The 15,513-nt window shown below is 41.2% G+C and overlaps 1 long non-coding RNA gene across 2 annotated transcripts in view; it reads right to left on the bottom strand.

The window, feature by feature from the left end:
* Positions 1-12,314, bottom strand: part of LOC142657016 (uncharacterized) — a 30,357-nt gene extending 18,043 nt beyond the window's left edge. The window contains exon 1 of one of the 2 annotated variants that reach the window (XR_012849786.1): positions 12,172-12,314. This is a non-coding gene — a long non-coding RNA (uncharacterized LOC142657016). The remainder of the gene's footprint in view (positions 1-12,171) is intronic. The other variant, XR_012849787.1, reaches the window with a different exon arrangement.
* Between the last annotated feature and the right edge of the window lie 3,199 nt (positions 12,315-15,513).

Below are 15,513 nucleotides of genomic sequence, written 5' to 3'. Positions count from 1 at the left end.
CCCTATATACAAGAATATAACTACTATAATACTGCCACCATATACAAGAATATAACTACTATAATACTGCCCCTATATACAAGAATATAACTACTATAATACTGCCACCATATACAAGAATATAACTACTATAATACTGCCCCTATATACAAGAATATAACTACTATAATACTGCTCCCTATATACAAGAAAAATAACTACTATAATACTGCTCCCTATATACAATATAACTACTATAATACTGCTCCTATATACAAGAATATAACTACTATAATACTGCCTCCTATATACAAGAATATAACTACTATAATACTGCCCCTATATAAAAGAATATAACTACTATAATACTGCCTCCTATATACAAGAATATAATTACTATAATACTGCCCCCTATATACAAGAATATAACTACTATAATACTGCTCCTATATACAAGAATATAACTACTATAATACTGCCCCCTATATACAAGAATATAACTACTATAATACTGCCCCCTATATACAAGAATATAACTACTATAATACTGCCCCTATATACAAACTACTATAATACTGCCTCCTATATACAAGAATATAACTACTATAATACTGCTCCTATATACAAGAATATAACTACTATAATACTGCTCCTATATACAAGAATATAACTACTATAATACTGCCCCTATATACAAGAATATAACTACTATAATACTGCCCCTATATACAAGAATATAACTACTATAATACTGACTCCTATATACAAGAATATAACTACTATAATACTGCTCCTATATACAAGAATATAACTACTATAATACTGCTCCTATATACAAGACTGTAACTACTATAATACTGCTCCCTATATACAAGAATATAACTACTATAATACTGCCCCTATATACAAGAATATAACTACTATAATACTGCTCCTATATACAAGAATATAACTACTATAACACTGCCCCTATATACAAGAATATAACTACTATAATACTGCTCCTATATACAAGAAAATAACTACTATAATACTGCCCCTATATACAAGAAAATAACTACTATAATATTGCCCCTATATACAAGAATATAACTACTATAATACTGCCCCTATAAACAAGAATTATATAACTACTATAATACTGCCCCCTATATACAAGAATTATATAACTACTATAATACTGCCCCCTATATACAAGAATATAACTTCTATAATACAAGAATATAACTACTATAATACTGCCCCTATATACAAGAATTATATAACTACTATAATACTGCCCCCTATATACAAGAATATAACTACTATAATACTGCCCCCTATACACAAGAATATAACTACTATAATACTGCTCCTATATACAAGAATATAACTACTATAATACTGCCCCCTATATACAAGAATATAACTACTATAATACTGCCCCTATATACAAGAATATAACTACTATAATACTGCCCCCTATATACAAGACTATAACTACTATAATACTGCCCCTATATACAAGAATATAACTACTATAATACTGCTCCTATATACAAGACTATAACTACTATAATACTGTCCCCTATATACAAGACTATAACTACTATAATACTGCCCCTATATACAAGAATGTAACTACTATAATACTGCCCCCTATATACAAGAATATAACTACTATAATACTGCCCCCTATATACAAGAATATAACCACTATAATACTGCTCCCTATATACAAGAATATAACCACTATAATACTGCTCCCTATATACAAGAATATAAATACTATAATAGTGCCCCCTATATACAAGAATATAACTACTATAATACTGTCCCCTATATACAAGAATATAACTACTATAATACTGCCCCCTATATACAAGATTATAACTACTATAATACTGCCCCTTATATACAAGAATATAACTATTATAATACTACCCCATATATACAAGAATATAACTACTATAATACTGCTCCTATATACAAGAATATAACTACTATAATACTGCCACTATATACAAGAATATAACTACTATAATACTGCCCCCTATATACAAGAATATAACTACTATAATACTGCTCCTATATAAAAGAATATAACTACTATAATACTGCCCCCTATATACAAGAATATAACTACTATAATACTGCTCCCTATATACAAGACTATAACTACTATAATACTGCCCCCTATATACAAGAATATAACTACTATAATACTGCTCCTATATACAAGAATATAACTACTATAATACTGCCCCCTATATACAAGAATATAACTACTATAATACTGCCCCCTATATACAAGAATATAACTACTATAATACTGCCCCTATATACAAGACTATAACTACTATAATACTGCTCTTATATACAAGAATATAACTACTATAATACTGCCCCTATATACAAGAATGTAACTACTATAATACTGCCCCCTATATACAAGAATATAACTACTAAAATACTGCCCCCTATATACAAGAATATAACCACTATAATATTGCTCCCTATATACAAGAATATAACCACTATAATACTGCTTCCTATATACAAGAATATAAATACTATAATAGTGCCCCCTATATACAAGAATATAACTACTATAATACTGTCCCCTATATACAAGAATATAACTACTATAATACTGCTCCCATATACAAGAATATAACTACTGTAATACTGCTCCTATATACAAGAATATAAATACTATAATAGTGCCCCCTATATACAAGAATATAACTACTATAATACTGCCTCCTATATACAAGAATATAACTACTATAATACTGCCCCCTATATACAAGAATATAACTACTATAATACTGCCCCTTATATACAAGAATATAACTATTATAATACTACCCCATATATACAAGAATATAACTACTATAATACTGCTCCTATATACAAGAATATAACTACTATAATACTGCCCCCTATATACAAGAATATAACTACTATAATACTGCCCCCTATATACAAGAATATAACTACTATAATACTGCCACTATATACAAGAATATAACTTGAGGATAGACAATCTTGAGCTGAGCTTGCTGCTCACAGAGCATGCAGTTAGTGGGTTTCAACTGGAGGGTGAAGACATGGGTGAGCAGGATCAGGTAAGTAGCTGGGTTAATGTAGTTAGGGGCAGTAGAAAGGGGTCAAAGACAAGGAAGGCCGATCCGGTTTCTGACATTCCAGGCAAAATTGCCAAGTTGGGTGATGATGCGAGGGTGTCAGTCTCAGAAATGGCAGCCCTAGTGGATACTGATCTCCCTAACAGCTGGGAGAACAGCCCATCTAGTAGTCGGTGGGATGGTAATTCAGGTAAGCCAAGACAATTGATAGTCGTAGGGGATTCTATAATCAGGAAGACGGATAGAATTATTTGTCGCCAAGACCACCTCAACCGAATGGTTTGCTGTCTCCCTGGTGCCGGGGTTCGGCATGTGGTGGAACGGGTGGACAAATTGCTGGGAGGGGCTGGTGATGATCCAGCTGTCGTGGTCCATGTCGGTACCAACGACAGAATAAATGGTAGGTGGAGGAGCCTTAAGAATAATTTTAAAGAACTAGGCTACAAGCTGAAGGGAAGGACCTCCAAGGTTGTATTCTCAGGAATACTGCCAGTGCCATGCGCATCACAGGAAAGACAGCGGGAGCTCAGGGAGTTAAATGCATGGCTTAAGTCTTGGTGTAGAGGAGAAGGATTTGGGTTCCTAGAGCACTGGGCTGACTTTTCATTGGGGTACAAACTGTATTCTGCAGATGATTTGCACCTAAATGGAAGGGGGTCCGCTGTGCTGGGGGAGAGAATTCTAGCTGGGGTGGCGGAGTATTTAAACTAGGGCTGAGGAGGGAGGTCAATGTAGAAAAAAAAGGGGTAGCCAGGTTAGAGAGGGGTCAGACTATATTGGTGGGGGGAGAAACAGAATGTGGGGAGAGGACTAGACAACAGGATAAGGAGATCCTTTCGTTACAAAACATCAGTGTAAATAAAAAGGACCGATTAATGTCAAATCACATTTCTGATAATAAAAGTGAAAAACTGACAGGCAAGTTAAAGTGTATGTTCACAAATGCCAGAAGTCTAGCAAGCAAAATGGGGGAGCTGGAGGCCTTGATACTGGAAGAAAATATAGATATAGTTGGTGTTGCTGAAACATGGCTGGACTCTTCACATGACTGGGCTGTAAATCTACAGGGTTTTACACTTTTTCGTAAAGACAGGACAAATAGGAAAGGTGGTGGTGTATGTCTGTATGTGAGAAGTGATATGAAGGCGAGTGTGAAAGAGACAATAGTGGGTGAAGACTGTGAGGAGGTTGAAACCTTGTGGGTGGAACTAGAAAGGGAGGTAAACACTGAAAAAATTACTTTTGGTGTAATCTATAGACCCCCCAATATAACTGAGGAGATGGAAGTTCAGCTATATAAACAGATGGAGCGGGCTGCACAGGTGGGTACTGTAGTGATAATGGGAGATTTTAATTTCCGGGATATTAATTGGTGTCATGGTTCGGCTTCAACTGCAAAGGGGAGACATTTCCTCAACCTGTTGCAGGAAAATTTTATGGGCCAGTTTGTGGAAGACCCGACTAGAGGTGAAGCTCTGTTGGATCTGGTCATTTCTAATAATGCAGATCTTGTTGGGAATGTCAATGTTCGTGAAAACCTCGGTAACAGTGATCACAATACAGTTACATTTTACCTATACTGTAAAAAACAAACGCAGGCTGGGAGGGCAAAAACATTTAATTTTAAGAAAGCCAATTTCCCCAGGATGAGGGCTGCAATTCAGGATATGGACTGGGAAGAACTAATGTCAAATAATGGAACAAATGATAAATGGGAGATTTTCAAATCTACTTTGAGTTATTATAGTGCAAAATTTATTCCTACAGGTAATAAGTATAAACGACTCAAATTAAACCCCACATGGCTTACACCTTCTGTGAAAGGGGCAATACATGACAAAAAAAGGGCATTTAAAAAATACAAATCTGAGGGTACAGCTGCAGCCTTTGTAAAATATAAAGAGCTTAATAAAATCTGTAAAAAGGTAATAAAATTAGCAAAAATACAAAATGAAAGGCAGGTGGCCAAGGATAGTAAAACAAATCCTAAAAAATTCTTCAAGCATATAAATGCAAAAAAGCCAAGGTCTGAACATGTAGGACCCCTAGATAATGGTAATGGGGAGTTGGTCACAGGGGATCAAGAGAAGGCAGAGTTACTAAATGGGTTCTTTAGCTCTGTATATACAACTGAAGAAAGAGCAGCTGATGTAGCCGGTGCCAGTGCTGAGGAGCTGATGTAGCCGGTGCCAGTGCTGAGGAGCTGATGTAGCCGGTGCCAGTGCTGAGGAGCTGATGTAGCCGGTGCCAGTGCTGAGGAGCTGATGTAGCCGGTGCCAGTGCTGAGGAGCTGATGTAGCCGGTGCCAGTGCTGTTAATATATCGGCTGATATACTGAATTGGATGAATGTAGAGATGGTCCAAGCTAAATTAAATAAAATAAATGTGCACAAGGCTCCGGGACCAGATGGGTTACACCCTAGAATTCTTAAAGAGCTTAGTTCAGTTATTTCTGTCCCCCTTTTCATAATATTCAGAGAATCTCTAGTGACTGGTATAGTGCCAAGGGACTGGCGCAGCGCAAATGTGGTGCCTATTTTCAAAAAGGGCTCTAGGTCTTCCCCGGGTAATTATAGACCAGTAAGCTTAACATCCATCGTGGGGAAAATGTTTGAGGGGCTATTGAGGGACTATATACAGGATTATGTGACAATAAATAGCATTATAAGTGACAGCCAGCACGGTTTTACTAAGGACAGAAGTTGTCAAACTAACCTAATCTGTTTTTATGAAGAGGTGAGCAGAAGTCTAGACAGAGGGGCCGCTGTGGATTTAGTGTTTTTGGACTTTGCAAAGGCATTTGACACTGTCCCCCATAGACGCCTAATGGGTAAATTACGGACTATAGGTTTAGAAAATATAGTTTGTAATTGGATTGAGAATTGGCTCAAGGACCGTATCCAGAGAGTTGTGGTCAATGATTCCTTCTCTGAATGGTCCCCGGTAATAAGTGGTGTACCCCAGGGTTCAGTGCTGGGACCACTATTATTCAACTTATTTATTAATGATATAGAGGAAGGGATTAATAGCACTATTTCTATTTTTGCAGATGACACCAAGCTATGTAATATAGTTCAGACTATGGAAGATGTTTGTGAATTACAGGCAGATTTAAACAAACTAAGTGTTTGGGCGTCCACTTGGCAGATGAAGTTTAATGTAGATAAATGTAAAGTTATGCATCTGGGTACCAACAACCTGCATGCATCATATGTCCTAGGGGGCGCTACACTGGGGGAGTCACTAGTTGAGAAGGATCTGGGTGTTCTTGTAAATCATAAACTCAATAACAGCATGCAGTGTCAATCAGCTGCTTCAAAGGCCAGCAAGATATTGTCGTGTATTAAAAGAGGCATGGACTCGCGGGACAGGGATGTAATATTGCCACTTTACAAAGCATTAGTGAGGCCTCATCTAGAATATGCAGTCCAGTTCTGGGCTCCAGTTCATAGAAAGGATGCCCTGGAGTTGGAAAAAATACAAAGAAGAGCAACGAAGCTAATAAGGGGCATGGAGAATTTAAGTTATGAGGAAAGATTGAAAGAATTAAACCTATTTAGCCTTGAAAAAAGACGACTAAGGGGGGACATGATTAACTTATATAAATATATTAATGGCACATACAAAAAATATGGTGATATCCTGTTCCTTGTAAAACCCCCTCAAAAAACAAGGGGGCACTCCCTCCGTCTGGAGAAAAAAAGGTTCAAGCTGCAGAGGCGACAAGGCTTCTTTACAGTAAGAACGGTGAATTTATGGAATAGCCTACCGCAGGAGCCGTCACAGCAGGGACAGTAGACACCGCAGGAGCCGTCACAGCAGGGACAGTAGACACCGCAGGAGCCGTCACAGCAGGGACAGTAGATGGCTTTAAAAAAGGGTTAGATAATTTCCTAGAACAAAAAAATATTAGCTCCTATGTGTAGAAATTTTTCCTTCCCTTTTCCCTTCCCTTGGTTGGACTTGATGGACATGTGTCTTTTTTCAGCCGTACTAACTATGTAACTATGTAACTATGTAACTATGTAACTACTATAATACTGCCCCCTATATACAAGAATATAACTACTATAATACTGCTCCTATATAAAAGAATATAACTACTATAATACTGCCCCCTATATACAAGAATATAACTACTATAATACTGCTCCCCATATACAAGACTATAACTACTATAATACTGCCCCCTATATACAAGAATATAACTACTATAATACTGCTCCTATATACAAGAATATAACTACTATAATACTGCCCCCTATATACAAGAATATAACTACTATAATACTGCCCCCTATATACAAGAATATAACTACTATAATACTGCCCCTATATACAAGACTATAACTACTATACTTCCTCCTATATACAAGAATATAACTACTATAATACTGCTCCTATATACAAGAATATAACTACTATAATACTGCTCCTATATACAAGAATATAACTACTATAATACTGCCCCCTATATACAAGAATATAACTACTATAATACTGCCCCTATATACAAGACTATAACTACTATACTTCCTCCTATATACAAGAATATAACTACTATAATACTGCTCCTATATACAAGAATATAACTACTATAATACTGCTCCCTATATACAAGAATATAACTACTATAATACTGCTCCCTATATACAAGAATATAACTACTATAATACTGCTCCTATATACAAGAATATAACTACTATAATACTGCTCCCTATATACAAGAATATAACTACTATAAGGGCAAAGCCCCACGTGGCGGAATTGCTCTGGAATTCCGCTGCGGACACTCCGCAGCGTTAATCCGCAGCGGAGCCGTTTCTCTATTGCCTTCCACTTCTTTTTAGAAGTGTTCGTTTAGACGAGGGGGAAAATTCCGCTGCGGAGCATAGGCTGCGGTGTGGAATTTGGTGCATACAATGGCTGTTGCGGAGTTGTGGCGGACTGGTTGCGGACTCATTGCGGAAGTTCTCCATTGACTTCAATGGAGATTCTAATTTCCGCAATGAAGTCCGCAGCTGTCATGCACATGTTATGTGTGCTGCGGATGCGTTTTGCTTTTTTGCCATGACATTTCTTCATTCTGGCTGGACCTATGTATTTCTAGGTCTACAGCCAGACTGAGGAAGTCAATGGGGCTCCCGGAATTACGGGAGCGTTGCTAGGCGACGTCAGTAAATAGTCACTGTCCAGGGTGCTGAAAGAGTTAAGCGATCGGCAGTAGCTGTTTCTGCCCTCTGGACAGTGACTACCGATCCCAATATACAGCAACCTGTAAAAAAAATAGAAGTTCATACTTACCGAGAACTCCCTGCTTCTGTCTCCAGTCCGGCTTCCCAGGATGACGTTTCAGTCTAAGTGACGGCTGCAGCCAATCACAGGCTGCAGCGGTCACATGGACTGCCGCGTCATCCAGGGAGGTCGGGCTGGATGCCGAAAGAGGGACGCCGTCACCAAGACAACGGCCGGTAAGTATGAAATTCGTTTACTTTCACTAGGGAAAGTGCTGTCCCTTCTCTCTATCCTGCACTGATAGAGAGAAGGGAAGCACTTTTACCGCAGTCCGCAGCAGCTAGTCCGCATCAATTTACTGCACATTTTGGGCAGATCCGCCGCAGAATCTGCAACGCAGATTCTGTGCGGCATTGATGCGGACAGTTGCGGAGGAAATACGCCACGTGTGGGCATGCCCTTAGTGTTGGACGTTCCGGTTTTCGTGTGGTCACACTGCAGCTTTGTGTGCAGGATAGAAAAGGTAAAAAGAGAAACTTCCAAGTAATTTTGGGTTGAAGGCTTTGCTCCCATCCGGCCCCACCTCTAGTTAATGCCAGCGACTTTCTGCCAGAAGCTTTTCCTGCCATATGAGAAACATCTGCGGTGAACACGGCACATCTGGCTGCCAGGGCCCCGGCTGGCGGGACGCTCGAGGTGTTAACGTAGCTCTTTGGCTCTTATCAAGTGAAGAGATTTTCCTGCTGCGGGAGGACGACTCGCTGCGCTGGCTTTACCTGGGTCACAGGGGAGATTTTCTTGTGTAATTCATTTCCGCTGCTTTAGAACTACACAAGTGTTCCGATCACCCCTCAGTCTGCTCCCGTTCTCGGCCCATGTCCAGTGTTGTGGTCAGGTTGCGATGATGTCACTCAGATATTGGTGACACAAGAAGATTCATGGATGATCCACTGGCCACATACTGTACATGACTTTTGGATATGAGTTGGGCTTTTACTCCACCTTTACAACAACCTAAATTACAGTAATTATAGACTCTGGAATAAATGCACAAAACACAGATTTATTCACAGGAATAAGTCAAGGAGTCGGGTGAAATGCTGGCCACGGGGATTCTCAAATACTGTCAGATCTCCAGCTGACTGACTTACAGCACCCGACCCGACAGCAATAAAAGGGCGGCACGATCTGTCTGCAATTCTAGCTGCAATGACCCTACTGAAGATCCTCAATCCTGTGTTTACCCACTGTGCCCACCCCTGGATGACGTCATCAGCACCACATCCACTGGGCTGGCCACTACCATAGCGCAGTCTCTTCACCAACATGAGGTTTCACACCTTCTATTAGTTAAAATGAGTCCGCCATAACTTTCCTGCAACATCCACCTGACTCCTCAACCGCAACAGTACAGCTGCAAAAGCTATGAAAAAGGGGCTAAACACGGCAAACCCCCGATCCACAAGCATTCACCCTGCCAACCCCCATGTGGAGGAAAACTCCAGGGAACCATGGCTGAAGGATTACCCTTCTCTTGGGCAACTTTAGCTCATCATAGTCAAGACAGGAAATTACATCTATTCCTACATCCCACCCCACAGTAACCAAAGAAACGCACATACATACTCCTCCTCTAACAGCAGCACCACCCCTGCTTAACTATATACAACTGTACAGACATAACTGTAGGAGACAAAGATTCCCCTTCGCAAAGTAATTTCCCCATTTTCTTAGTACATCAGGGCAATCTTTACATTACTTATCCTGTACTGATCCTGAGTTACATCCTGTATTATACTCCAGAGCTGCACTCACTATTCTGCTGGTGGAGTCACTGTGTACATACATTACATTACTTATCCTGTACTGATCCTGAGTTACATCCTGTATTATACTCCAGAGCTGCACTCACTATTCTGCTGGTGGAGTCACTGTTGTACATATATTACATTACTTATCCTATACTGATCCTGAGTTACATCCTGTATTATACTCCAGAGCTGCGCTCACTATTCTGCTGGTGGAGTCACTGTGTACATACATTACATTACTTATCCTGTACTGATCCTGAGTTACATCCTGTATTATACTCTAGAGCTGCGCTCACTATTCTGCTGGTGGAGTCACTGTGTACATACATTACATTACTTATCCTGTACTGATCCTGAGTTATATCCTGTATTATACTCCAGAGCTGCACTCACTATTCTGCTGGTGGAGTCACTGTTGTACATATATTACATTACTTATCCTATACTGATCCTGAGTTACATCCTGTATTATACTCCAGAGCTGCGCTCACTATTCTGCTGGTGGAGTCACTGTGTACATACATTACATTACTTATCCTGTACTGATCCTGAGTTACATCCTGTATTATACTCTAGAGCTGCGCTCACTATTCTGCTGGTGGAGTCACTGTGTACATACATTACATTACTTATCCTGTACTGATCCTGAGTTATATCCTGTATTATACTCCAGAGCTGCACTCACTATTCTGCTGGTGGAGTCACTGTGTACATACATTACATTACCTTATCCTGTACTGATCCTGAGTTACATTCTGTATTACACTCCAGAGCTGCACTCACTATTCTGCTGGTGGAGTCACTGTTTACATACATTACATTACTTATCCTGTACTGATCCTCAGTTATATCCAGTATTATACTCCAGAGCTGCACTCACTATTCTGCTGGTGGAGTCGCTGTGTACATACATTACATTACTTATCCTGTACTGATCCTGCGTTATATCCTGTATTATACTCCAGAGTTGCACTCACTATTCTGCTGGTGGAGTCACTGTGTACATACATTACTTATCCTGTACTGATCCTGAGTTATATCCTGTATTATACTCCAGAGCTGCACTCACTATTCTGCTGGTGGAGTCACTGTTTACATACATTACATTACTTATCCTGTACTTATCCTGAGTTACATCCTGTATTATACTCCAGAGCTGCACTCACTATTCTGCTGGTGGAGTCACTGTGTACATACATTACATTACTTATCCTGTACTGATCCTGAGTTACATCCTGTGTTATAATCCAGAGCTGCACTCACTATTCTGCTGGTGGAGTCACTGTGTACATACATGACATTACTTCTCTACTGAACCTGAGTTACAGCCTGTATGATACTATGGAGCTGCACTCACGATATTGAAGGCTTCACAGCTGAAATCTCCCAGCATCCTCTGCTTGTTCATTGTATGCACATAGCTTTCTCTGGAGTTCTGCATCTTGGGTAGTGTCATCTTATTATTAGGGTATGGGGGAGAATCTTTACACCTGGCAATGTACAATCATGTGATGTAGGACAAACACACTGCGCCCCTGCAGAGGAGCTTAGCTAAGCTGTTCAGGGGGTTTCCTATCTACAAGCTTGCTGGCTGTTTCCAATATCAGCTAGCAGAATTGTGAGTGCAGGAAATGTATTGACAGGAGCCACTTCTTCTGGCAATAATCTCTGGTCTTCGGGGGTAGAGTCGTTTTTTTTAAAAAGGGGATCAGGAGACAACCCCATGAATACTGCATGAGAATAACATTGCACCTGAGTTGTGTTCCTGTAACTTTATCTTCTATGAAGCTGGTGACTATAGCTGCATGACGGATCCTATAGGGCTCGTTACTCAGTATGGTAGGCCCCCTATTTATATACACAGTGATACACCCCCTCCCCACTACTGTACTGGGCATATTCAGGGGCTGGGGGAAAGCTCGGTGACATCCTCTATGGGAGCTATAATATCATCTTTACTGTCATTGAATGATGGGATAAATTGGCTCCAGATCACAGACTGATGGAAAATTCAGCACCTGCTCGTAGTGATGAGACGTTTCAGCAGCTAAACAAACAGCAGCGGGCCGGGCCCAGCGTACAGCTGCTCATGGGGCGTGCGTACTGTACAACGGATCGTTCAATGTCACCAGAACTGACTTTACTAGAAGCCCCACATCACTACTGATGACATCACATGCTGCCCTTATGATGATGTCACACTGCGTAGGATACATAGACAATGCAAAAGTGCAGCTACAGGGGGTAGGATAAAGCTTTCAGTGCCCCCCCCCCTATACAATGTCAGCCGGATATGTCAGATAACGTTCTATACAGCACCTCTGATGTCTGGTTACGGTGAACAGGTGAGGGGGGGGGGGGGGGTTGAAAAACCGCGGACTTCTGGGAAAAGCGGATGAATTGACAGTTCTGGTGTAAGGCTCATGCGATAGTTGGGGGGCCCAGGTACAGGTTATGTGTTGGGGCCCAGGAGCTTCCAGCTGGTGTCATTATCACAATTTACAGCAGCAACGTCTTAGGGTATGTTCACACGGCGGGGGTCCGTAACGGCTGAAATTACGGGGATGTTTCAGCCTGAAAACATCCCCGTAATTTCAGCCGTAACGGCATGTGCAGGCGCTTGAAGGCTGCGTCTATTACGGCCGTAATTAGCGCTGCTATTCATTGGAGTCAATGAATAGCGGCTCCAATTACGGCCAAAGAAGTGACAGGTCACTTCTTTGACGCGGGCGTCTATTTACGCGCCGTCATTTGACAGCGGCGCGTAAATATACGCCTCGTGTGAACAGACAAACGTCTGCCCATTGCTTTCAATGGGCAGATGTTTGTCAGCGCTATTGAGGCGCTATTTTCAGACGTAATTCGGGGCAAAAACGCCCGATTTACGTCCGTAAATAGGCCGTGTGAACATACCCTTATAATCTACAGCCGTGATGTGACCGATCAATGAGAATATTAATTATTCATCTCCACAGTTTGGCGTCTAGTTAAATAATCAATAAATATCCTCCGGGTGTAAGTGATCTATTATTTATACAATGTAAATACACGAGCGACAGACTGCAGGATCAGAGAGTCAGAGGACTGTAATATAATATAATGTAGTGAGTGCAATATAATATAGAATATAAAAGGATGTATAATATAATGTAGTGCAATATCCTATATTATTATGTAATGAGATATAATATTAGTTATATCTGTTTCTGGGAAAGCTGGGTGCCCATCACTATGGCCGCAATTAGAGCCCCCACAGGAATAATGGTCCGTGTCATGTATACGTCTCCTGCTCCTGTATCACTGCACGACTAGGGAGATTTACCATTTATTAACCCTACAGGAGCTGGATGGCGGCCATATTAGTTGTCACCCAGCTTTCTCAGGAACAGATATAACTAAGAAACAACTGAACAGAATTTTTATTAGTTCGACAGCAGACGACTCCGGGGCTGAGGTTTTCTGCGGATTTACAGTTTCAGGGGAGACGCTCCTCTGATCTCCGTTCTTTGCTATCGTCCATCGGATGAGAGGAACCAGATTAGCGGATGTCTTCATCCTACCAGGGATTGACCTCATATTCCAGATGAGCGGAACGACTAGACAGATCCACGGGCATACAGAGAACTTACACGCCAGGCGGCGACGGAACTTGTGGTTACGGGGGATGTTCTCAGTCTTAAAATAACCCCATCTCCTCACTACAAACATGCAAGTCACTGGAAGGTGATCCCGAGCCGTCACTGCGGCTGATACAGACATAGAAGGAACTAATCCCAATGAGATCATCCCCAGACAGACAGGATCGGAAGAGACGGCAACTATGTCAACACTTCCTGTCAGATGCTGCGAGAACACGAAAAAAACTCAACTGGCAGAATAATCCAGAGCTGAAGCGTCCACGAGACCCACGGGACCCTCTGATACGCTACTCATGAGCTTCATTGTCAGGGGGGTAACTTGAGGCTACAGGGCCCCAGTGCAAAATCTGTAACAGGGTCTCTTACCATGTGCTATTTATAATACTGGTGTGGCAGAGGAGCCCTTGTGCCCCTTCAGACCCCAGGCACTGGGTGCAGCTGCTACGTTTGCACCACCTCAATCTGCTTTCTAAGGTACATTGTGCTTCCTGTCAATGACACAGTAGTCTAGCAGTGGCCAGTACAGGACAAGTTGTCCTACCACTACAATTAATCAGCAGAATAGTGAATGCAGCTCTGGAGTATAATACAGGATGTAACTCAGAATCATACAGGATAAGTAATGTAATGTATGTACACAGTGACTCCACCAGCAGAATAGTGAGTGCAGCTCTGGAGTATAATACAGGATGTAACTCAGGATCAGTACAGGATAAGTAATGTAATGTATGTACACAGTGACTCCACAAGCAGAATAGTGAGTGCAGCTCTGGAGTATAATACAGGATAAGTAATGTATGTACACAGTGACTCCACCAGCAGAATAGTGAGTACAGCTCTGGAGTATAATACAGGATATAACTCAGGATCAGTACAGGATAAGTAATGTATGTACACAGTGACTCCACCATCAGAATAGTGAGTACAGCTCTGGAGTATAATACAGGATATAACTCAGGATCAGTACAGGATAAGTAATGTATGTACACAGTGACTCCACCAGCAGAATAGTGAGTGCAGCTCTGGAGTATAATACAGGATGTAACTCAGGATCAGTACAGGACAGGGGCGTAGCTAGAGGCTCATGGGCCCCGATGCAAAAATTCTTACTGGGCCCCCCCCCCCGCAAACTTCTCATGGCCGACGGTCCACTTTCAGCTGCATCGCTGGGTCTCCTAAGTGACCCAACAATGCAGCACTAGCAGCCGGGGGCGTCACTAAGGCTGGGTTCACACACACTATTTACGGATGTAATTAGGGCGTTTTAGCATTGAATTACGTCCGAAAATGCGGCTCAAAAGCGTCGGCAAACATCTGCCCATTCATTTGAATGGGTCTTACGATGTTCTGTGCCGACGGTCATTTTTGTTTACGCGTCGCTGTCAAAAGGCGGCGCGTAAAAAAGTGCCTGTCACTTCTCCAGACGTAAATGGAGCCGTTTTCCATGGACTCCATGGAAAACCAGCTTCAGTTACTTCCGTAATGGACGCAGCAAAAGACGCCTCCACATGCCATTACGGCTGAAATTACGGTGCTGTTTTCTCCTGAAAACAGCACAGTAATTTCAGCCGTAACAGACGCTGCCGTGTGAACATACCCTCAGGGATTAAAATGTCAGGGAAATAGCCCCAATACATATGTGTCCGCCCCAAAAAATAGTGTGTATATGAGACAGCATAGCATATCTATAGCACTACGACCCTATAAACTATGGATAGGATT

The sequence above is a fragment of the Rhinoderma darwinii genome, chromosome 7, assembly GCF_050947455.1.
Source record: "Rhinoderma darwinii isolate aRhiDar2 chromosome 7, aRhiDar2.hap1, whole genome shotgun sequence".
NCBI classification, from domain to species: domain Eukaryota; kingdom Metazoa; phylum Chordata; class Amphibia; order Anura; family Rhinodermatidae; genus Rhinoderma; species Rhinoderma darwinii.
This window is presented reverse-complemented; position numbering and strand designations above follow the sequence as displayed.